The sequence below is a fragment of the Sebastes fasciatus genome, chromosome 3, assembly GCF_043250625.1.
Source record: "Sebastes fasciatus isolate fSebFas1 chromosome 3, fSebFas1.pri, whole genome shotgun sequence".
Classification (NCBI taxonomy): Eukaryota; Metazoa; Chordata; class Actinopteri; order Perciformes; family Sebastidae; genus Sebastes; species Sebastes fasciatus.
Window position 1 is genome coordinate 35,642,323 of NC_133797.1, and position 25,516 is coordinate 35,667,838.

Sequence of the window (25,516 nt, forward strand, 5' to 3'; positions counted from 1 at the left end):
GAGCTGGTTGCTGAATTAAAATGTTAATTATCACAGTGCTTCCTAATAAGTGGAGTGTGTGTGTCATATCAACTGTGTGAGCTAAAAACAAAAGAATGTCAGGTGAGACTATTTTTGAGAAAAGTGAAAAAGGAGGAGGACAATGAGAGAAAAGGTACAAAAACACACAAATTTGGACACGTCTAGTTCCCCACGTCAGCATCCGAATCGCCAGCATCACTGAAGGTGGATTTCCTATCAACCCGACATTTTGAGCTTCAGCATGCATCGACTCTCAGAATTCCTCATCTAATGTGGAAACGTTTGGGCTTGCCAAAGTCTCTGACTCTGATGGCGAGTGCCCAGGTAACAGTGCGGATGATGTTAAACTGATGCTTCACTTAGATATAGATTCTTTCATGTTGTTATAGCGCTAAAAAAATATTCAAAAGTCAGTCGTCGGTATTGCCGTCACTGATCTTAAAATACTGTTGAAGGTTCTCTATATGATATCCAGAGCATTAATATAGCAGCAAACAACTATTATCTATGTAAAGATATGGAAGGGTTATGTCTACCTGAGCAGAGAATGAAGTCACTCTCCCACTGTGTGTGTTGTAATCCGAGCTTCTCCGTGCTTTGTTGACATCGCCGGGCCGGCCGTGTGTGCCTTTTAGTTAAGGCTGCACAATTAATCGAATATTCATCGTGATCATGATTTTGGCTTCCCACAAGTAAATGAACATGGTCGACTGCGATATTGACGTTTAAAATTCTCCGCTCATAGAAAACTCTGCTGCATATCAAATCAAGTGCTTCCTAAACTAACAGACAGCTAGATCACCGCCACCGCTCTGTCTGCACTCAGCAATACGGAGTGAATACTTTTGTCCCTAAAATCAATGAGTAACCGGTATAAATAATCGTGATCTCAATATTGATCAAAAATAATCCTGATTATCATTTTGTCCATAATCGTGCAGCTCTACATTTAGTGCATGTTCGTGCATGTGAGCGTGCCCCACTGGCTAGTTCACGGCCACCGCTCTGCACTTCGCTCATATGGCGGTTAAAGCTGATAACGCCGTCCCCGACAGCGTAGCATCCACCTTCCGGTTCCCCCTCAGGTAAACTATTAGCTCTGTCAGCAATGTTGTTGAGAGCTGTGCGGACGCAATAGATCTGCTCCCAATCTTGCATTTAGCACCTTTAAGAAAATACAACATATATAAACCATTGTGTTTTAAAAGTGCACCGCATGCTTTTCTAGTTATGTGTACAGACAAAAAAAGTCTCTCATTTACATTCTAGACACTCTGGATTAAAATACTCCCACATACTTTAATATTTGATCACAGGTGTTTGTTGCACTTTTTCAATTTTTCCGAAAGTCGTTGTAGTACTAGTTATTTTCGGCTATCATCTGTGGCAAGCGTATTAACAGCGTCTTATATTTAACACCAGTAAAAAGTAAAAACATCCAGTGAATAGCTTGATTGGAAACGTTCTCGACGGATCTCTTCTTACCGAGTTGTTCAGCGGAACAGAAGACAGTCTCTCTCTGTTGAAGACTTAAAGATAAACACTTTGCCACGCCAGGCGTTTGATCTCAATGATTCAGAAGCTCTTCTCTTGAGAGTGTCGGAGAGAGTGAGGCATACAGAGGTCTTCACTGAATCATCATACTAATGCATTTAGATGGTTCATACTGCGTGTCTGTGAGGCCCTGCGTCTGGGAAATGTTCACATATAGGAACATGCATATCGACTACTAACAACCCAACACCCACTATCTATGTGATCTGAGGTGAGATGCAGTCTGCTCTCTAGTATTTGCTCCTCAGTAATGAGTCAGTCCAAGGTGTCTGAGTGTTGACAGCCTAACATGTTTTTGCATAACCTGACATTATCGTCAGCGTGTCCGCCAACCCCCTCCTCTGCTTTCACAGCAAGTCGTCATTTTCATCCTACCTGATTGCTGCCGTCACAGCTTTCTCTTACGGGAGATGATGATAAATCAAATGGTTAGAAGGACGTCAGAGAGACGGCGGTGCGGTGTAAAGAGAGGTCTGGAGAGGATTGACTGCACCTCTCAAACTGACCACTCATTCTTCTTCTTCCTCCATAAATCCACGCCTGCACCTGTTGAATAAATAATGCGTGCCTTATCGAGATGAAGGTCATTGGTTAGACTGCAGCTATTCAAAGAGAGAAAGGTCCCCGCTTTATAATATCTGTTTAGCCATCAATTATTAAACTTAAGCTTCGAGAAAATGAGGGTTGAGTCCTCCAGCAGGGCCTCTCAGTCACTACTTGAAAAACGAAAAAGTAATAAACTGGAGCGAGTGGCATTTCTGTAACTAGAGTGACATTTAATTTGCAGCCCTGCAAATGTCTCTTTTCTAAGAATAGGGCGGGCTGCATGGTGTCACATCATGTGTGTAGTTTGTGTTTATGTGCTGTGTTTATGCTTGGGTGGTTATTTTTGAGAACATTTTGGAATTAGATAAGTAAAAATTAGGGTTGTCAATCAATTCAAGTATTTAATCGCGACAAAAAGCAAATTTATCGCACATTTTTTATCTGTTCAAAATGTACCTAAAGGGAGATTTATCAAGTATTTAATACTCTTCAAAACATGGGAGTGGGAAAATATGCTGCTTTATGCAATTGTATGTACATATTTATTATTGGAAATCAATTAACAACACAAAACAATGCCAGATATTGTCCAGAAACCCTCACAGGTACTGCATTTAGCAGGTTTTTCTAGTTTCATATGATACCAGTATCTTCACTGTAGCTTTAAAGCCAGCTTGAGCCCGCTACAACCTTCGAAAGGTCGATTGTGTTAATGCGTTAAAAAATGAGCGGTGTTAAAACGATTTTGCGTTAACACGTTATCGCATTAACGTTGACAGTCCTAGTTTAGATGTATAAAAGCACATAAAGTACATAACAGTTTTGCCAGATTGGATGTTAGATTTTAATTTTCATTGATAATAACCCTTTTGTTATTAATAAGTCATTGAAGTCATGCTTCTCAGATGTGATATTTGCTGTGTTTCTTACACTTATATAACAGTCAATATAATATCTTTGGGCTGTGGACTATTGTTTGGACAAAAAATAGCAGTTTGAATATGTCAACTTTTGCAGTTTTGAGTCTTTTCTGTCATTTTATTGACCAAATAGCGAACGAATGAATCCAGAAAGTAATTGTTAGTCGCAGCCCTGCTAAACTGTACTGTATTGTACTGTATGATGTGAGGATATACTGGAAGATGTGAGCATTGTCCATTGTGCAACACATTTAAATCACCAGAGTTCATCATGTTGAACATGAACTTATGTGGGTGCAGTTGAGAGCATGACACGTGTAATGAAATGTTAGAGCAAAGTTAATTTTGAGTCAAGTTAATGTTGTGAAAACAAACAAGCCTCTCCATAAGCAGCTTTCTAGATGCTATCTGCGTCTGTCTGTCTTCACCTGGCTACTTTTCCTGTGGAGTCTCGTTTCAAGGCTCTGGCCTGCAGCCGTGGAGCAGCGGCCCGGTATCTCAGACTAGTTTAGCCGACATTGTAATACAGCCGGGCAATTTGTACCCGTGTCACTCAGCAGATTGAAACCTGTGAGCCTGGGTTCAGGGTTACGAGTTCCTCATTTGTTTTTTTATCTCTCGAGGTTCTGATTTACCGAGGGTTAAGCTGACAGTGTAATCCTGTTCTGAGACCTAACGTTCAATCAGTTTAACATATTCATAGCGAGCCACGGTCTTCTGTTGGCCCTCCTTCAGTGTTTGGGGGGTCAAGTGGCTTCTTCAGAGGCACTGTGTAGACACTCATCGAAAGGAGTGTTAGTGTAATATTCATTCCTTGCTCCAGATTGTCGAGCTAATCCAGGATTTCTGCCACAAAGTGACTTTTCTAACAGGATGTAGATGGTATCAGGAGACCATTGTGCCCTGCCACCCCACAGTATTGATCCTATTTCAGATTTTATTAATAACAAGCTTTTTAGTCCGTCTAACTCTCGTCTTTTTTTTACTTATATGACGCAGGGATTCTTGACCCAGACCCCAAAACTTTGGCTCACAAATTGATGCTATTTCTGGCTTCTCGACTACAAAAAATCAATTTAAAAATAGTCTCATAAACTGCTGCTTTTAACCGACTATAATTTAAAAGTGTCTGGGGTAAATTCCTCTTAGAGGACATATTTCAACAAAGACAAGAAAGGTACCTAGATGTGAGAAGAATTCAAGGAGAACCACGAGGCGTCGTTAGTCCAGGAGAACGGGTATTCCCTTGTAGAAGTCTTATTTTCTGCTCCATAAACCGATAACTCAAAGTTACACAGATAATTTCTGGAGTGTCGATGCGTTCCATGGATTTGTGCTCGCTCAATGGTTTCTTGAGGAGGACCTCTGAGGTTGGATTGGACATTTATTGGCAGGCTATAGACAACTGAATTTGGCCCCGAGGCTTTCCAATGTTCCCTGATGCACGAGACAAAAAGCTAATGAATATTGCCGTTGCCTCCCAAGAGAGGAGACTACTTGATGTGCAGCCGAACGAGCGAGGGGCGGATCAAGGGTGATGGATATTTTGACCCCTGTTTCACCCTGCTAGCTAAATGCATTTGGACTGATTGTTATTTGACTGTTTCTGTAATAAGTAGGGCCTATTCTTTAGCATTAACATGTTACTTATTAGGACTGTGTATTGGCAAGAATCTGGGGATACGATACATATCATGATACAGGGGTAACGATTCAGTATATTGAGATATATTGCGATACTGTGAGCAAGGCGATATATTGCGATTTTTTAAATTTAATTTTAGGAAAACTGTCATAGTATAAAGAACACACCAGAAATATACCATTTTAGAGAAGGCCGAACTATCACATTTATACTTCATGCAAAGAACTGCTTGGTTTTTGTCCATGTCTGTAAATGGGAGACTCGTGGGTACCCATAGAACCCATTTTTATTCACATGGGTTAGGGTTATGGTTCGTGATATAAAAAAACACTTATATATATACCACTAATAACCACAATATAAAAACCTGACATACATTCTAATGACTCTAACCAACCAACATAAACCAGCCCTGCCTCTCTGTTCCTGTAATGGTCTTGTTTGACACACTTTCACAGTGTCAGACAAATGATAATGACCACAAATGTCATCCGCCAAATCCCGTCAGCGCACCCTGTCTTTGTTTACCTTGTGCTGTTCAGTGTTTGGACAGTACTCAGAATATCCTTGTGCACATCCGCCACCGCCACCGTGTCATCCCAATAAGGCCCCTTGTTGACAGACCATGGAAAGGTAAAGTCGGGAGTGTGCATGGTCCCTGTCTGTCTGTCTGTGCCGGCTTGCACACACATTCTACTATTGCTTCTTCTTCTTCTTCTTCTTCTTGTTTTGTCTTTCCATGTCAATCTGCTCAAACAGCACATTTTTTCTGCTTCATTTGTCCTCTACTTCCTACGTTAGAAGACTGGTTATAATGCACCATTGCAGTGTCAGCGGTGGCCAGAAACACATAACTTATCTAACCAATTGGCCTGGATTCATTATTCAGTCTTTTGCACATTTGAAAACGTTGACCAACGACTGCAAATTGTCCAACGTGATGAATGAAAATATAGACATAACAGACCTAACCAGCAGCCAGCGTCTAACGGCGCCACAGGTACAGTGTGGCAGATTTGTGCGTCCTGCACACAGTGATACATCGGTCCATGCTATTATTTCTCCAGGGGGTTACAGCGCCTGTAATAAACTCACCAGAGTTTATTACAATTTCAACCTGAGGTTGCCTGAAATAAACCACGCTGATGTGTACCTCAGTGAGTAACGCTTTTACAGTGAAATCAATGGAAAATAGCGTATCTCTGCAGTATAGTAGCTACTTTCATTACCCAACAAAATATATATTACTGGTACACTAAAGTTATATAAATATATATGGAAGTACCACAGCTTATTTTTCAGGAGTTGTGTCCTTAGTTTCTTCTATCAAATGGAGCGCAATTATATTAATTTAGTGGTGTAAAAGCAGTGAGCAGAAAACTAGCAAAAACTCTCATAGTTGAAACTTTGAAGTACTAATCCTGCAGGACTGTTATCTTTCACAAAGTGCCCCTTCAGATTCTGTGCATGCTAAAAATGAATATCAATGTCAAAATTAGCAGTTTTCTGTTAGCAATTTCTGTGTTTATTTATTTATTTGCCCACACAAATACGGGGTGATGCAAACCTCGAACAAATAGGGCAGAGCATGGGCATCGTTTTACATTTGTGTCATAGTTTGAGCCATAAACCCAACTATCATTTGGCCCTCCAAGAAATGATTCGGAGAGGAAATGGTCCGTGACGGACACATGAAAGCCCTGTTGACGGTGGCCCTGGGATTCTCATAAACCCCCTCAGCTTCAGTCAGAGCTGAGGCCACACTGCTCCATCTGTTGCTTCATCTCTGCCACCTCAGTGGCCGTGCCTTTCTCTCTGCTGTAAAGCGGCGGTATACTTAGAACAAAGAAACAGATTAATATCTAACAGCTTTGATGCTAACAAGCTGAATTTTGCTCATGCAGCAAGTATACCGCCAGCTCTCTCTGTATTTCTTCTCCTTTTATCGCTGTCTTTTTACTTTCTTGTTGGCCTCTTGTCAGTTCTTGGGCTCACAGCCAGAAAGCTGCCCTCTACGGTGCCCTCTGCCCTGGGCGGCTACCCATGGGGTTTGATCCTGTACGGCCACTTTCTTTCTCTCTCTTTGAACATTCCCACATATCCGATCCCTTCATCTCACGCTGGTAAAGCAAAGGAAATTAGCATTAAGGGATTTGGTTTGTGGTGTTTTCTTCTTCTCATATAGTTAACATTGCATGGGCATGCTTTTAGGGTTAAGATGGACATCAAGATACAAGAGTTTGAGGCCTTTTGAACGGAGCAGAGCAGAGAAGAGGCATCATGGCATATGTGTGTGCATATGTGTGTGTGTGTGTGTGCATGTGTTTATGAGACAGAGAGGGAAGGGGGCAGAGTTCAACGTCGAGTATATTTAGAGTTGCTCCCCGGTCCCCTGAAGAGACACACTGCTATGCATAGAGCAAGTTCTGTTTATAGGAGGACACTTGCCCTGTCTTTAGATGGCCACTGTGTGATTACATAAGGGCTTTGTGGGGAAACGCACGTCAGTCAAAGTCAAGTTCTGCAGATGTTAGCAACTTAGTGACTTGACAAGGGATGTATGGTCGAGCCTCATTGTGGACGCCTTTTCACTTTTTGTATTCAGCGTCTTTATTTTCTTCCTCAAAACAATCAAAAATACACCAATCAGTCACATAATAAGTTAGATAGTTAAGTTAATTAGAAATGCAATCAACATGAGTTACAAATAAGACAATAGTAAGAAACAACAAAACACTGGAGGAGCTTGCATTTCTGGATGGGTGTGAAGGGGATTAACTATGTATTTCATTATTTAATCATTTTACTGCGTTTAGGACCAAGGATTTCTTATAGACATTTTTGGTGGCTCGTGGCAGTCTGAAGTGGGAAGTAGTTCAAATTGTGGGTTCAACGGGTCACTTGTTATATCATTAGCTTTCTGCTTAGTTGCATCTGTGGTTCCCCTATAATTTTACTGGATGTGTTAACCACTCTTTATCAGTTTCCCTTTACATTCGACATTCAAGTGTCCGTACCAAGCGACCATGTTAAAGGACAAGATGCTTTCCACCAGGTTCTTGTACAGCATTTCAAGAATATTCTGGCTCACTTCGAAGTCATTAAGCTTCTTCAGTAGGTGTAACCTCTGCATAGCTTTTTTAAAAACATATTCAGTGTTATCTATAAAAATAAGGTGGCTATCTATATAAGTTCCTATGTGTTTAAAACTGTAGTATAGTATTATAAAAGAAACTTTTGCTTTATTAGCTTAACGTTAATCCATTGCAAATACAATTTTTCGTATTTCTACAATTTTAAATATTTGGAAGACGTTTATTATTTCTTCCTGTTACAGAAATTTGCACCCATAATTTTTTTTGTCTTGTATTGAAAACAGAGGCACAGTCACTGATCTAGTTCAGTAAGTTCAAAAGAAAGAAAAATTGGGAAGACGGTGCAGTTAACTGATACAGAAACAATGGTGCAGAAACAAGTGCAAGACAATGCACTGCCTGTGAACAAACACATCTAATTAACCTTTGGCATTATAGTAATTTCTCTTATTAATCTCTACTTTCACATCATGTCAAAGACTTTAATCATATCAGATTAAGTATTGAGGTGACGTCACTACAAGCTGAAGTAACTTCTGGCAAAACCAGACTTTAGCAGTTCTGTCACCACAGACCAAAGAGTAGCATATCTTTGTTTGGTGCCTTTAGTTTAATCAATCAAAAAGATCAATGTGATTTGATGCAGCAATCAACAGCACTCTACGATGTAAAAAAAAGTTTTCTATTAAGAAGTTCGGCATTCAGAGTCACCAGCTATAGATTTGTGTTTGGACCGTAGCCACGTATAAATAGTAAATGTGTATCCTGATAAGGCTGTTAAACACCAATATCAACCAACAATATCACTGTACCAATATTGGTGTGGTTCTTTTCCTTATTACAGTTGAACAAGTCTGTCATGCACACTGAGAGACATGTACCCTGTAGAAAACTAGCCATTGCCACCGTGTTGGACACCTCTAAATCATAGACGGTGATCAGGACCATGACCTGTACGCCGCTCCCTGGTGCCTGAAGAGATATGGTCTGTCTGACAGCGACCGTAATAACTAACGCTGCTCCAGCGAATCCCCAGCAGTAAAACCTCTTAGTCCTGAAGCCTCCCTAGCTGAGCTGTAAAAGGACCAACACCACTGATTCATGTTCACCATAGAAAGTAGTCAAACCAACTCCTAGCTATTACTTCTTATTACGTTCAGTCAACATTACTGTAAAACTAACATTAACAAGACAGTGAGTTACTCACTGGTAGTGATATCAATAAGCTCTGAGCTCTCAATGACCTTGTTAACTAGTAGAGGTGGGAAAAAATCCAATTCACCTATGTATCGCGTTTTTTTTTTATTGATTTTTTAATGCCAGAATCAATATATTTGCTTCATTTGAGTCGTTGCGGAGGTAGAAGGAAGTTACCGCTTTTATTGGTTTAGTCTGAGTAACATGACGTCATATCCGTTCCAAAACACATCACAGTCGGCCAAAACGAAAAAGAAGAAAACAGCTAAGGGTCTGCGTGGATACGACCTGCACCCTCACATGTTAAATCCAAAGTGGTAAACACTACACATGCAGTAAAGTATGGAAACACTTTGGGTTTCACACAAATTGCAGGAAAAACAGAGCTAGACATCATGGCTAAAGCTAAATGTCCCTTATAAATTAAAAAGAAAATACCACTAATTTGTTAGGGAAATGTCTTTATTCTTTGATTTTTGGGTTACTGGAAAAAAAAAAAAAATTCCTGGCTACATACATGCTGAAAATCAAAATGTTTACTGTATCAATTGAGATATTTTCCAAAGTAAAAGTCCCTTGAAATGTATGATTCAACTTTTCCCCGTGGTCTAGTGTTAGAATAGTTAACAAAAATCGCAATAAATATATAAAAATATATAAAAATATATATAAAGCTGAGGTGGTCTAAAGAAGTGCTCCGAGTACAAGAAAAAAAATTGTTTTTAGTAATGGTGATATGATTAAAAACCAACATAAGGTGTCTTATATGTTTCTTGGAAAGGTGTTAGACCACTTCAAGCCTTCAGAACAGCTTCAACGTGCCCTCATTCTACTAGTGCACTACTGGTGGGCTGCAACACCATCCTTCCAAACAAAGACACGCTATAACATCTAGTATTGTCTAAGACCAAACAAACATGTCAACTTGTTTGAAGGATCTTCTGGTTTTTAACCATTTTTAGCTGTTACCTTCATATCTTTAGTGTAGTTATCAGGGCCTGAAATTAACCTTTTTCAATGCCACTTTTGAAATCTATGCGTTAAATGAAGGAATAACATTTTAGATCTAGTGTCACTCAATGTTTAATATATTTTAAATAAAAAAACATTATATAAATGGTAAATTCCAGTGTTTGAATTACACCGTATCTTCCGGGGGAGCCTTAATTTTTGGGGGGAGGGAAGGTACTGTACACAGTATTGTACTGTACTTTGCAATTGTCATCTATAGTGGTTATTTGCATAAAAATACATTTCAAATGATTATGATTATTTAAATATTTGCTTTGATTTAAACAAATCTTGGCAATCTGCTTAGAGCTTGTGTTAGTTAAACGGGTCATAATTACCTTTCTATTATCTATTTTATATTGCTGTGAAAACATCTCCTACAAACAACTGGATTTATTCAAGTTTCTCCCCAAAAACTTAATTTTACGAGATTACATTTGAACACATCATGATAACGTTGTAATTTACCTTCACCCCATAGTCATTTTTAGAGTTTGAACACCTCATAATGTAACTCAATGGAACCTCCGTTAATGTTAGTAGCTCCGTTATTTAGCCAAGCAGGACTGTGCTGCCCACCGGCTTCTAACAGGTAATGTCACTAACTGCAACAGGGATTTGTTGTTCCCAGTGTACAATAGCTTTATCAGGATAAAAATAGGGTGCGTCCCTCAGGTTTAGTATTGGCACCATGCTTTAGAGCGCTTTTTTTTTCTCTTTGCCGTGGCTCCGGTCCCAAACAAACTGAAACATGATAGAGCGTGCGTATGCCGTTGTGTAATTGTGCATGCGTAAAGGTCGGAAAGCACCAATAAGAGGAGTCGATAGTCACGGAGGCATGAGATGCCAAGGAATTGGACAACTAGGAACCGGTTTTCAATGGGAACTGACGTAAGGCATGTTGCGCAAAAGTGTATGAGAGTCAAAATATGATTCCAGATGTCTTAAAAAAGCTAAAATGTGACGTGGAGGTGCTGGCTAGCAGCTTGCTTCTGACCAGAAACGGCATTGCCAAAGCAAACTGTATGGCCGTCTTGAATTTCAATGAAAGCCTCTCGTCTCTCTTCCTGTTTCTCGACAATCAATTTGGACCAGCTGCATTAAGATTAGACTAATCCATCATGGCGTTCTGCATTATTTATCACCTGAATTGCCCGGGAAATGCCCTGTTGTGTTCAAAATGCACCTCATAGCTCTAATGTGTTTGTCATTTTTGCACAGAAAAAAATGCTGCTGTTTGCGTTATTTGTCAGCCCTAGAGGGACTGTGTTGGAATATGTAAATCCCAGTGCTTACAAAATGACTCCGTTGCTTCCGAGCCTGTATCAGGTTACCTTCTGGGCACTCATGGAGGCCTGGACGACATGTTGATGCAAATCTCCTTGTCTCTTGGCACAGGACGGCTTCTGCATGGAGGGAAATACATCCTCTTGACACCTGCGTGTCATGAGATAATAGAGCCCTATTCAGTTCCTGATTGCATGCTGTCATGATGTAGCCCAAATCTGTTTCACAGTTTGATAAGAGGATTTGAGCGCAGGAAGGGAACTGACTGAGCAGTCCCAGGTGGGATGACGTCCGTGTCCCTGCTGTCAGGCTGATGTCACATGGAGTTTGAATGGTCAGATTTTTCAGTCTCTCTCTGTCAGCTGGAAGACAAAACTACAGCGAAGCATCACGTGGCTTTGTCTGCTCCTGGATTTGGCTCAAATACTGGATTTGTTTTCCATGTTAATTTGTCTTGTCTATAATGTTTAACACAAAATGCAGTCCAGATTGTTTTGGGCTCTCAATTTATTCCTATTATTATGTCTCTGGATATGTGATTTCACCTGTTGTTGGGGCAAGTGGTGGATTCTGTAGGGGAAAAGCTGAACCTCAATGCAGACTTCATGTTTTACATAGTTTCGTAAGGAAGTGACATCAGTTGTAAAGCACTGACTTAAAGCTGGGATAGGCTGTTTTCTGGAAAATGCAAAAAACCCCAACGGCTACGCACGCACTTCATACAGTAACCTATACGAGTACTAGTCATGATCATCCCGATCATCAGTGTGATCCCGAACACGTTATATAGCGGCAATTCTATGAGAATTACGGTCCTGTTTTCTTTGCAAACTTGTTGGTCTGTAAAGCCCTTTGAGATGACATACTGTGATTCAAGACTCTAGCTAGCTACATGAACTTGAATAAGCCAAAGCCGTTTAGCCTTTGGCTACGGTTAACAGAAGGCTAAACTATTAGCAACAATTTCTCTCCATCTCTGAAACGCTTCGTAGATATTGTTCGACTCTAATTGATAAGTCCGTTTTCCTTTTTTGGGTTGCTTTGCAGTGTAGGCAGTTGTTACCAGTGCTGGAATAGCAACTTTTCCTGCAGGATGTTACGCCGTTGAATCAGGCTTTCACCATCTGAAGGGACATGCACGCGCATCTGCATTTCTAGAACATCCAATAGGAACGTCCTCTTTCTGAAATGACTTGCAAAGTCTCCCATCACAGGCTAGATTTTTTAAAGCCTGAATACAGAGCCATGGGGAGGTGCAGTAGTCTAGTTTTCTTTGAGAACACTTGAATTACAACATGCTCCCCCCCACCAAAAAATAAACTTCCCTCGCTTTAATATAATTGTGTACACTTGTGTATATAATTTTTTTTTAAATAATAAAGTTTAATGGTAACTAGTGCAATTTTGACCTCTTCTCCTTTACAGAGTTGGCAACAAACATTAATGAAATAGTTTTTTAAGAAATAAGAATGTCTTTTTGATTGGTATGCTGTGCAATTATGAGAGCATTAATATTAATGTTGCATATTAGAGAAAGCTTACCACCATGTCACCAGCTCTTACCTTCAAGTACAAACGTTTTGATTGTCGTGCTTACACTGTGTATGTTCAATAAAAATTCAAGGGAAAACTATGCAAAATAGGTGACCCATATCAGTAATGCTGTGGATTTCTGTCACGCTCAATGAGTGCACGAGCAGAGTGGGCGGAGGTAGGTAGGTAGACAGACAGCTAAGCTATCCAGTCATTTCATGCAGGCCTGTGACAGCTACAGATACTGGATTCTTTTGTTTTGTCAGAGTATTTGCTTTATTGATTGCTGCTGGGATGTAAAGAGAATTTCAACAAATACAACAAAAAATGTTTCTAAAATAAATTGCCTACGTACCCTAACTAAACATAAGTTGACACAAACGGCTGTTTTGTGTTTAACCGACACACTGGTGTTGGAATGATGAGATCCACATGGAGTATTATTTAGTAGCCTCCGTTGGATGTGACATTGTGTCTAAGCCAGAACAGAACAGCAACCTGTTGCTACTCTCAAAACTGTCATTCTGGCTTTTCCCATCTTTTACTACAGCATCAACATTACTACAGTTTATCTGAAGCAGCAGTAAAATCTGACATCACTTATTTTGGGTGAAAATCAACCCTTAGCCCTACTTTACAATGTTTGGCCTTAAAACCAGAAACAAAAAATGATTTGTGGCTTAGTGTGTGTGTGCGTGCATGTATTGATTAATGTGGAAGATATTAGTATGGACAGCGTACCCATGTAGAGTCAGATGAAAGAGAGGGCCCTGCCAGCAGCTCCGTGTCGTGGTGTCTGCTCTGTGTTTGCTCTGGGAACTTGAGCTCCTGCAGGAGGAAGCGTTTGGCAGCTCGGACATAATGGACTCAGGTTGAGAGCGTGCAGACGCAGCATAGTGAGCCAAAGTGGTGAGTCTCAACTCGTAGTGATTCCCCCTTTGGCTTGTCAAGAGTGGTTATAGTTGATATTTATTGTGGCTAGCTTGTTTTACAGGGCTTGAATACAAATGTGTCATGTTTATCATGTGAAATTATTTTCAGTTTATTGTTCCAGCCCAGTGATGCCTTTGCTAATAAACAACCATAAAACAGCCATAAAACATTTGACACTATTTAGCATCAGTGAGACATGAGTGTTTCCCAGGCGGCAACCTCCGGGCCTGAAAAGTGAAGCCAATGCTGAAGTGCCTTAAACTTGCATTCTTTCTAACAGCCAGCAGGGGGCGACTCCTCTGGTTGCAAAAAGAAGTCTGATTGTATAGAAGTCTATGAGGAAATGAGCCTACTACTCAATTGATTTATTACCTCAGTAAACATTGTAAACATGAGTTTATGGTCTTAATCGCTAGTTTCAAGTCTTCTTCAACACAGCATGATGTTCATTTTGGAAAATATGGTTCCATTGAGAGTCAAATAGACCATAAAGCAGGGGCGGCTTTAGGGCAGAGCTACCATGTGATTGACTGGTCGCTACCACGGCGTTATCCGGCTGGGTGTTGTCCGTGGGTTCATCTTAGAACTTTAAGCCTTTCACAGTGTGTTTTCAGTTCATGGAAGTTATTTATAATCTTTTGGTCGCCTGAAAATATCTTATTCAGCATTCGGTTGTACTTATCTCCACCCTCTCGTGTCACTTCTGGTTGCAAAAAAACAACATGGCAATGGCCAAAAACTCAGATGGCGGGTCGTGTGTGTAGAGGGTAACCCCCAAAGTGCAAAAACTTGCAAAAACTCTCGCGAGACTCGCTGCCCAACGAGCTATCCTGACGGTAAACATTCAAGGTCAATGCCTAACCTTAACCACCTTGCGAGACCGTGAGGCCTCAAAACCGTAGTCCACAAACCAATGGGTGACGTCACGCTGACAACGTCTACTTTTTAAACACAGTCTGGTGTGTCCAGGGACTAATACAGAACTGGCTTCGCTCACGTTTTTGCAACAGTGTTTGACAATGATACATGAAGGAATCCATCATAAAAGAAGCTGAGATACTATCACTACAGTATGTTGCTCTCTCTGCTGTCACTTATGGATGCAACGCTCCTGCCGAGTGGTTTGTTGAAAGGCATTCAGGTATGTAGGACCAATCTGAAGGAGATGGGGCTTGCTGAGGGCATACAAACAACATAATGGTAACTCACAACAAGAATAACTGTTATGAAGCCAATGTCGGCACACATTATCCCTGCAGATACACAGTGTCCTTTCAGAATGCACCAATTTGCTGTAGTTGGGTTAGTTTGACCTATTAAAATGCCCAGAGCAGCTGTGGTAATGGTCCTTAAAATCATCCATTTAGATGATTTAAGCCAAGTCTATGGTTTCATTGTTAAATCTGCTTTCAGATTTTTGATGATAATGTTTTGAGGGGCAGAATCGTATCATAGCAGGTGCTTAATGGGAGCTTAATGGTAGCTTTTACTTGAATAAAACACTCATTCAGACCGTTTTTGTGTGAATGGGACCACCTGTTGTTCTGTCATTTGCTCGTAGGAAGTGTTCCCACTTACTGGGATTATCTTTTGGGTTGGATGTTTGCAGCACGGAACAATCCTTTCCTTTACTTCTGAATCGATGCTGTAACATCGACAAGTCACAAATCCCACATCTGTCTGCATGCAAAGTAGGCCTCTGGGCTGGCTGCAGCGTCCCCCTAAGCTGGATTGTCTGTCTTGCCATTTAATACAGACCTCATGTTGGCCTCTGCGGTTAAATAAAACCTGCAGTTTTAGCGTGCCGCTTTACGTCGATGGCTGGTGACCTTCAGAGATCCACGCGGGTCAACATCTCGGGGCCAAGCACTCTCAGGATTAACAGGATCTGATGGGTAGAATATACCTTTAATTGATGGCGTGCATCTCATCAGCTTTAAAGGGCAGGCTTGACAAACATACATGAAGAAAATCGAAGCGGGGACTACCCTCTTTCTTCTCTTCTAAAATAAGAACCAGCAATATGATAGGGAGCAGGGGTTGAAACTAAATGGAAAAAGGAATTCCTTTTAGGCCCGGCTGAGTTAAAAATTGATTTAGGTAATATCACATAAACAGTCACATACATCACTTTCCTGTGTTTTCCCTTAACCCTTTGAACTCTGCAATAGAAATGCTCTGCCAGTGCCTACATTGGTATTTTTGCTTATTGTGATGTCATTTCTTAGAGTATCTTAAAATGCTTCATATCCCTAAAATCCATACAACCTAAGCTACAAAGTTATGTCAGTCAAAAAACTATGATAATTGATAAAAATATATATAGTATATATAATTGTGTAATTAAAAAAAATACAAAAATCGAAATCGAAATCAATAATATGACTAAATAATTTCACAAAACATATTGATCCAAAAGGTTTCTCAACGTAGAGACATGGCCAAAATAGTTCTTAACACTCCATAAGTTATTTGAAGTATGCACATTTTGGGTTTTTTGAGATATGCTCATTGTTATGAGCTCCATTACGAGGCAACACCATTGCGTGTTTCACTACCATTTTTATACCATAACGTTTATTACGTAACTAAGGCTGTCCCGAATACCATTTTTTGGGTTACAATGTCATCACAAGCAACAACGTGATGACGCGAAAGACAGAAGCCTTAGCTTTCCGCTGCAAAAAGAATTAATGCTCTAGCTATTAGGGTTTTTATTTTGGATCTATTTAATCCTGCAAACAACGATCTCCCGCGGCCGCCAGCTTCAGGTCCGTATTTAAAGGGTTAAAGTCTTGGGTGAATTGTTTGTATGTGAACAAACTGGCGTACATATCTGAGGGCTGAATGTGGTAACAGCCTCCCATATTTTTCCTCTTAACAAGGTGAAGTTAAATAGGGCCTTGTGACTCTGAGCCTCTACTCGTCTCCCTTCGGCCTCTCTTGTTTTTGAAATTTGATCGTGGCATCTGCAGAGACGAGGAGTTGTTATGGATTTTTCACCCTCGACACAATTTGGAAACCTGTTGAAATGTTTCTGGTGTCTCGAGAAGCCGCTCACAATAATGAGCTGGAGCAATTGATCGGGGAGGCAGCAGATTAAATCAGCCAGTTACCCAGACAGATTTGTAACACCAACTTCTTTTGTCACATCCTGGGGGAATTTGTGAATGAGAAACCTGATGAGATGAAACTGGGAAATAGATGATCTAACTGTTTACCCAAGTATCTTCCCCTTCACATCAGTCATTTCTCTTGATTAAACAGCCTTTTGTTTTTGTTCACCAACTCCCCCCCCCCCCTCTAGTACATGATTATACCATAGCAAAAGTGCCAGATCGCTGCCATCAGTCACACTGAAGTCACTCATGGATTACAGAGTACTGAATAATCCAGATGATCATACATTCCATTGGGCTCTATCATCTCTATCATCACCAGTAGTTACAGCCGCATGTGAGTTGCTAAGCCTTAGTCTGTGTGACCAAATGCACAGTATGTTGTCCATTCTGCTGTATTAGTTTGCTCCAGTTTACACAAACAAATGCTGCAGATGCACACACAAATCGGTTTTAAGACATTAAAAGTGTCATTAAAGGTCTGTGTGTCAACATCTGCTCCCTCCCGGAGAGTGGTCAGCGATGGCTGTCAACTTAATCCATACGCAGAATAAAGTGTACGGCCTGGTTTGTTATTGTTGTCAGAATTTATCACCATGTTCTCTTATTATTTTGCTTTTTCTTCTGGGATGATTTCACCCATATGGATCAATAAAATGTAATCTTATTTTATATACTTACGTAAGAAACTGCAGGGTTAATTATATACAGGTATGGATCAATAAAGTCGTGCTTTATAATGGAGACATTAGTCAATCATTCCTAGGGTGAAATAACAAGAAGCATCCTGCTCATTCCATTATACTCACTAGGGATCCGACTTTTTCAGTCCCGATACTGATAGCGATACCTGGGCTTTGGGTATCGGCTGATACCGAGTACTGATCTGATATCAGTGTTTAATTAATAAGCTGTATGCCTCACTGTGTGGACTTGATTGGGATCATTCTATTATGTGTAAGGCAACATCAGGCTTGATTTAAACATTGCCTTCCTAACTTATTAAAACAAAATGCAACAAATAAATACACAGACATAAATTTAGTGAATTTTTATTTATTATTAAAATAATAAATTGTACATAAATCTTAAAAATTAACAGGAATTACAATTCAAGTGTAAACATTTTTAATGCAGCAACAAATTGGTCAAAACTTAAACAGGAATTCAAATTCCAGTATATAATGTATATAGTATATAAACATAGAACTGTATTTAATTGATCGGCTCCATTGTCGCCGATATCCGATCCAGCTATTTGAGTCAGTATCAGCCCGATATCCGATCCGGTATCGGTGCATCCCTAATACTCATGCCTTGAATGCAATGAAATGTGAAAACTGTAGTTTCATCCAGAAGAATTTCATCCGATTCCCATCAGCACTTAAAAGACTTTCAATTTGACTTCCAACCCCAAAAAAGAATGAAGTGAAATCCACGCCACACAGGAACCGACAGAAATCCAAAGTCTGTATATTTAGCTCAGAAACTAAATATTTGACTGAAGAGGAAGGATCTGTTTCTGTGCTTGTGTCTCTCTCTCTTCTCTTTCTCTTACCTCCTCCCTAGAGTTTGTCTTGCCCACTGAAAAAGTTGAGGTGGTTTGACAGTAAACATGCCAGAAGTTTTCAGGCTGACACCTCGTAGCCCTAGAATAACCCAGACCACAGTCACAGTTACCAAATATACTGGATTTTGATAAGTCAAGTTACCGGGTGGACACTGACCGTGTTACAGGATTATCCACATGAATTCATGAGTGTGATTCAGCTGAGATATACTGTAGATATTTAATTACAGCTTTATTGGATAAATAAAAATCTATAACACTTGATATAACAGCTGTTGTTAGTGTTTCTTGCAATGCCTCAGTCATGTTTTGTTTTGGTGCTGATGCAGATCAGGTGTCGTTCTCGTGCTTCAGCTGTAAGCACAGTGTGCCGCTGGATGGCGAGGATGGCAACTCTGTTTTCTCTTGTAGCTAATGACTGTTAAGCCTTTTATTTACAACTGGTAGACTTCCCCTGTCTGTATGTTTATCTCCCTGTCATTCTGTTTATACAGATCATGTGTATGTCTTTGTGACTCAGAGGTAACATGAGCGGCGAAATCATAACAAGGCTCCTGCTAATGCTTCCGGCTGAATGAACAATCGAATTTCTCTGGCTCTGAACCATCGTCATTACGGTTTGATGTGTCCTCACAGACACTTCGTGATGTTGTAGCGGTGGACAGTTTCTCTATCCAAGTTTTTATACTGCAGATGGCACTGAATGTGTAAGTGATGCCTCGCTTTTATTTTACTAAACATTTTAAAAACCAAACAATCCTCCGGCGTAAAACAAAAGTCAAAAGCAACTGGTTTGTGCTTTCACTTCATTTTCGAGACCTTTTGGACAACATCCAGCAAAATATGAAAGGCTAGTCATTAGGGGTGGGAAAAGAAATCGATTCACCTATGTATCGCAATTTTATTTTTTATTTTTACGATTTTGAAATAGATTTTTTTTAAGCCAAAATCAATATATTTGCTTCATTTGAGTCTATGCGGAGGTAGAAGGAAGTTACCGCTTTTATTGTTGTAGTCTGAGTAACATGACGTCATATCCGTTCCGTATCCGTCAACCAAAACAAACAGCAGCTGGCCGACCGTACTGAGCAGAAACCGACAGATACGACAGAGGAGAAAACGGCGGAAGGTCGGCGTGGATACGACCTGCACCCTCACATTTTAAATCAAAAGTGGTAAACACTACACATACAATAAAGTATGTAAACACTTGCCAGGAAAAGCAGAGCTAGACATCATGGCTAACTCTGTCATGGACAGGAAACATCATCGTATTACAGTAATGTGCGGTCAAGCTGGCCGTCACTCTCATCTCCGTGGTCAAATCAGCCGACGCTACAACTGTAGAGCACCCATATACTGACATTTATGTGAAATGCATTCAAACGGCCCCGATGGAGCTGACCATGGATGTATAAAGAGAACGGAGCTGATGGGAGAGCTAGAGACGGACTTGGCGAAGTTCGTGGAAGTGTACTCATGTGACTACGTCCGGTTTTCAAAATAAGGTGTTAACAAAGGGAACTGTATAATATACAAATACATATATGGAAATAAGATTGATTGTATTATATTCACCAGAAGTATAAAACATTACTTGTTCCTTATAAATTAAATAGAAAATAGCACTAATTTGTGAGGGAAATGTCTTTAGTCTTTGATTTTTGGGTTGCTGGAAAAACTAAATCCTGACAATGACTGATATATTTGACTTCAGGATATCTCTGACTACGTACATGCTGAAAATCAAACATTTTTATAAAGTAAAAGTCCCTAGAAGTGTATGATTTAACTTTTCCCCATGGTCTAGTGTTAAAAAAGAAATCGTAATCGAATTGCAATTCTTGTAGAATCGCAATACTTAAAAAATCGCAATACAAATCGAATCGGCATTGAATCAGGAAATGGTTGTATCGTCCCAGCCCTACAAAATATCTTGAAATAGGATTTCTTCTGGCTGCACAGTAGCGGCACACACAAGGAAGACTATTATAGAAGCAGTTCGTCACTCATACTGAGATGCTGAAGGTTGTGCATTGTATAATCTTGGATGAATAGTTTCCTCATAAGCTTTTTTTCAAATTGAAGCAAAGGCAGCTTTTGTTGGATGCTTACGTATTTATCATTGAGTGGAACATTAAGGGCACACTGCAGCTCAAAAGACGAGGCTCTGCAATGAAATCAAAATAGCTGTCTTAATTCTGTGTTTGTTATATCTAAATAGCTTCTGCACGGTAGTCTTTAAAGGAAGACATGGAATGTGTCATCTTTCCAATAACACAGAGTCAGATGAACACAACATGGACAAGGACAGGTTATGTGCTGTCAACCAGATATACTACTGCCCGACACAACAGTGATTGAATGTGTGTTTTCATGCCTCCGTGCCGGCGACCGCCGTAGCCAGAGGATTATGTTTTTGGGTTGTCCGTCCTTCCGTCTTCCTGGATGAACTGATTAGATTTTGGTGGTCAAAGGTCACTTTGGCCTCACAAAAAGTCTTTGGCCATAACTCAAGAATTCATATGCTAATTATGACAATTTCACACATATGTCCAACAGGATAAAGTGATGACATTTTGGACGACATGGATGTAAACTGCAACTTGACTTGTTGGTGGAGGCATACAAACGCAAGGTTGTAATTCTAGTTTTGTCCCATCCATCCATCCATCTGTCCACTTTCTTCCGATTATCCGGGGCCGTGTCGCGGGGGCAGCAGGCTAAGCAGGGAATTCCAGATGTCCCTCTCTCCAGCAACGTTTTCCAGCTCTTCATGGGGGACCCTGAGGCTTTCCCAGGCCAGCCCAGATTTATAATCTCTCCAGCGTGCTCTAGGTCTACCCTGGGGCCTCTTACCAGTTGGAGCGCCTGGAAAACTTCCAAAGGGAGGCCTCCAGGAGGCATCCTGATCAGAGGCCCGAACCACCTCAGCTGGCCCCTTTCAACACGGCTCTACTCTGAACTCCCTTCGGATGTCTTGAGCTCCTCACCCTCTCTCTAAGGCTGAGCCCAGCCACCTTACGAAGGAAGCTCATTTAGGCCGCTTGCATCTGCGATATCATTCTTTCGGTCACTACCCAAAGCTCATGACCATAAGTGAGGGTTGGAACGTAGATGGACTGGTTAATCAAGAGCTTTGCCTTCCAGCTCAGCTCCCTTTTCACCACAATGGTCCGGTACAGCGCCCGCATAACTGCTGACGCCGCCCCGAACCGCCTGTCCATCATCTTGTGAACAAGACCCAGAGATACTTAAACTCCCTCGCTTGGGGAAAGATTCACTCCCAACCCAGAGAACCATGGCCTCAGACTTAGAGGTGCTGACTCTCATCTCATTGTCCCATTCTCCTTTCATAAAGTCTTCTGCTGTCAGACAATACCTTTTATATCTCTGTTGTGTCCCTGACCACTGAAACTCACTTTTACTTTCCCTTCTCCTTGCTTGTGAGTTTGAGCTCCTCTTCTTATCTCTGTCTTACTCTGAACAAGAGAAGAAGTTTGTAGGAGGTTAAAGGCCACAATAGATATGTGAAAATATGTTGTAAGGAAAATAATTTCCTACAGTTCTATCAACCATAACAAACTTCAATAGTAATGAAGGAATGAACTGTTTCAACTCTGACTGACCTCAATTTACCACTTGCAGACTATTACTGAAGGAATAATGCATATTTGTAAAAAAAAATACTGCTTTTCTGAGAGGCATGGATTCAACTTAATAAAAGGTGTACCTTCCAGAGGTACACGCCACTTTGGGTGCGGATCAGAATGCTTTTAAAACTGAGAGGGTTTGGTTAATCCGTGGGGAGGTGCAACGCTGAACATTACCAAGGATTAGAGAGGGATATTACTGTCTGAATGCATTAGAGGTGTATTAGATAGCTCCATGATGGAGCACAGACTAATGCACCAGGCTCTGAATTACAGCATAATCTGCATTTAATTGCCCTGAGTTTAGTTGTGATAATGGCATTATCTAATGGAAGAGCTCTAGAAGGGTTTGTACGAAGAACAAAAGACGGGGGAAATGGAACAGGTGGAGTCACGGTTACAGATGTGGGACTCTCACTTTAGGATGATTACACAGGTTGGCGAACTATGTGAGCTGTGTTTTTGACCCCTAGTTACACAAAGATCATTACAACGGAGATGTTTTCAACAGTGAAAATGTAAAGAAGAATGTAAAAGAGTTTTCTTTTGGATGAAATACAATTGAATTGCATTTTTACAACGTGGAAATGAAACAGCTGTTTTGGAAGAAAGGCCTTTGACTGTGTGTAATTGTCATGCCTTCCAGCTATTGTCAAGACTTCCTGTCTCTCGAACAAACTCATAAAATTAAAAGTAGTACCACGGGTCATGTTAAATTACACAACTACATCTGGCAGGTCATACCTTGTAATAACTCATTAAAATCAGTTCACAGAGCACTGAGAAACATAGCAGAGACTAAAGTTGTGGTACAAAAACACACGTGTATCCCTATCTTTGAAAAGGGCTGTTGCCCCGGTAGCAGGGTTAAACACGTAATATTGATTTGCTCAGTCTCTCTCTTGGTCATCAGTGGAAAAACAGTCAACACATGGCGCCATTATTTCCCTTCACCATTGTCTGTGTTAACCTTTTTGTCGTCAATGTCTGGAAGAAGAGGATGAACCATCGCCCCCTTTTTAATACACAGTAATATACTTTGTCTCTTGTCTGCAGACAGTGCTCCATCATCAACCCAAGATGGAAAATAGCAGTCTAAATGTCACAGAAATCGTTTCCTGAAGCGCTGAGATTGATCCGCTTTTCAATTTATCCAGCGAGAGATCAATGTAAATATTGTTGGCAGCATTGATGAACTGCCAATGTGTGCTTCAGATATTAAAATGGAAGGAACAGCTTGTGCAAGTCAGAAAAAAAGCAAGGCTGAACAGACTTGGAATATAAACTGAATACAATGAAGCTTCTACCTTGAAGTTTCACAGCCTCCGTCACAAGCCTGCATCAAAATGTATTCTAGCATTGCTTTCATACTTTATGTTGGTTGACAGGTAATTACAAAATCATGTCAATAGCTGACTTTACCCTTGATTTTTAAAGTTCAAACTGAAGCACACGCAGGCCTGATAGCATTCCTGAGATCTGACAGTCAGGAACATTGTTTATTTCAAAAACATGACAGAAAAATGTATCCTTTGCTTTCCATCTCGGTAACCTTCCTGCACACCTCCTCGCTTGTGTAAGATAACTGTCAGCTTCACGTTAATTAAACACGATCAATCAATCAACGAGTCAAGAGTCCAGCGTAATGAATATTCAATCTGTTGAGATTTCCGTCTCAATATACAGTTTTTAGGGTGTTAAAGCCACTCTGTTGCTGCTGGTTTGGTACACTGAAGACCCTGAGCCACGTTCAATGTGAGGGATTAGACTAAATCTTGGTGTCAATACTCGCCATCCTCGATCGGATCTGTCACACTGGTATAGTAGGTCAAGTGAAATGTCCACTCTGGAGAATAAAGCTGTTAGTCTCAGTCTATTTATAGACAACTGGTTAAAACACCTCATTCTGGGAAAGAAGTTTTCACAGTGCTGACTGCTTTTCTAAGACAGTGGTTATTCTGAGCATAAAGATTAGAAAGTAGATAGATAGATAGATTGAAATTGATAGATAGATACTTAAGTAATCCCAGCGGGAAATTTCACTGTTACGGCAGCTTAGCAATAAATCAAAAATATTATACAAAAACTTTACTATACTTGTCAATATGTTAACTTAGAAATAAACAAAATTTAGCAATAAACAAAACTTAATAAACAAAATTTTGCTATATACACAACTTAGCAATAAACAAAACTTAGCAATATAAGAATTAATAATAAACAAAATTTAGCAATATAAAGAGAGAGGATTTTTTTATATGTGTAGTGCTGTGAGGTGGACATACTGCAAGTTTAAAATTATATTAGGTCAGTTATGTATCAGATAATTTAAAGGTGTGTGAGTCCAGGGTGAGAATGTTTCTTTTAGTAGCACACCTTTACAATAGTGCATAATAATACAGTAAATTATTAACACATAAGTTAATGATCTTTACATTTATGACCTGAATCATGAAGCCAGATGGATTTTCCTCCAGTCAGGATTAAGTTTTATGTGACATCTTTGCCTTTGATCTGATACGGGAGAGGAGACTCGTGGAACTGATTACCATAAATCACTGATAAACTGATAATGAAATGAAACAGCACATGAGAACTTGATGTACTTCTCCTTTCACTTCTTCAGTTGGTTTGTAGTTATGAGTTGCTTTTTTAACACATCATAAACAAAAAGGTTCAATATAAGCCCATTTCCATTTTGCTGAGTATAAATAGTTAACCCTGGCACAGTTTGTAGAAAAAAAACATTTTACAATCCTTTTCTAAAAAGTTCCCCTTTGTTCCTCTAATAGATCATCTAAATGCCTCGTTAATCCTGCCACAGATTGCAAAGTGCTTTATAATCCATTTGCACGAAGAAAAGATGAGATTTAAGTGACTTTAAGCCGACGTAATACTGTAAACATAAAAAAAACAATCATTTTTCTCAACAGAAGTGTGCTGTGTGTTTTGAGAAAAAAAACTGGCCTGGCTGTTAAATCAGTATCAACAGCAGCTCATCTCTAATGCTACTCTGGCTTCAGTAAAAGGGCAGAAAAGGGTTTTAGAGATAAATGGGAATAATAATTCTCTCCATGTTCTGTTCTGATATTTCAACGAACTGGAAGGCTTCAACAAATCCAACAAATTGAACTTAAAACCTCTTTTGTTTTTAATGTATTCAGTGTAATACCAGGAATTGTATGAAAGCACAATGACTACGTAACTAAAAAATACACTAAAACATGCCAAATTTGTTTCGTGACTGGCTGAGAGGACAGTTGGCTGTCAGCTGCCGTCCATTAAATACTTACAGCATGTCAGGAGCATAGAAAAAAAAAGTTGAGGATGAAGATGATGCTGGCTGTTACTGATACCAGCATCGGAAATGCATCCAATACTGCCCAAAATTCGGGATCGACGAGTACGCCAGTCTATCCGCCGTTTTGATAC

The 25,516-nt window shown here is 40.1% G+C and overlaps 1 protein-coding gene across 1 annotated transcript in view; it reads left to right on the forward strand.

Annotated features, from left to right (window-relative positions):
* The window catches only part of prkcaa (protein kinase C, alpha, a), a 188,303-nt gene that overhangs the window by 4,428 nt on the left and 158,359 nt on the right, over window positions 1–25,516 (forward strand). The window lies entirely within an intron of this gene.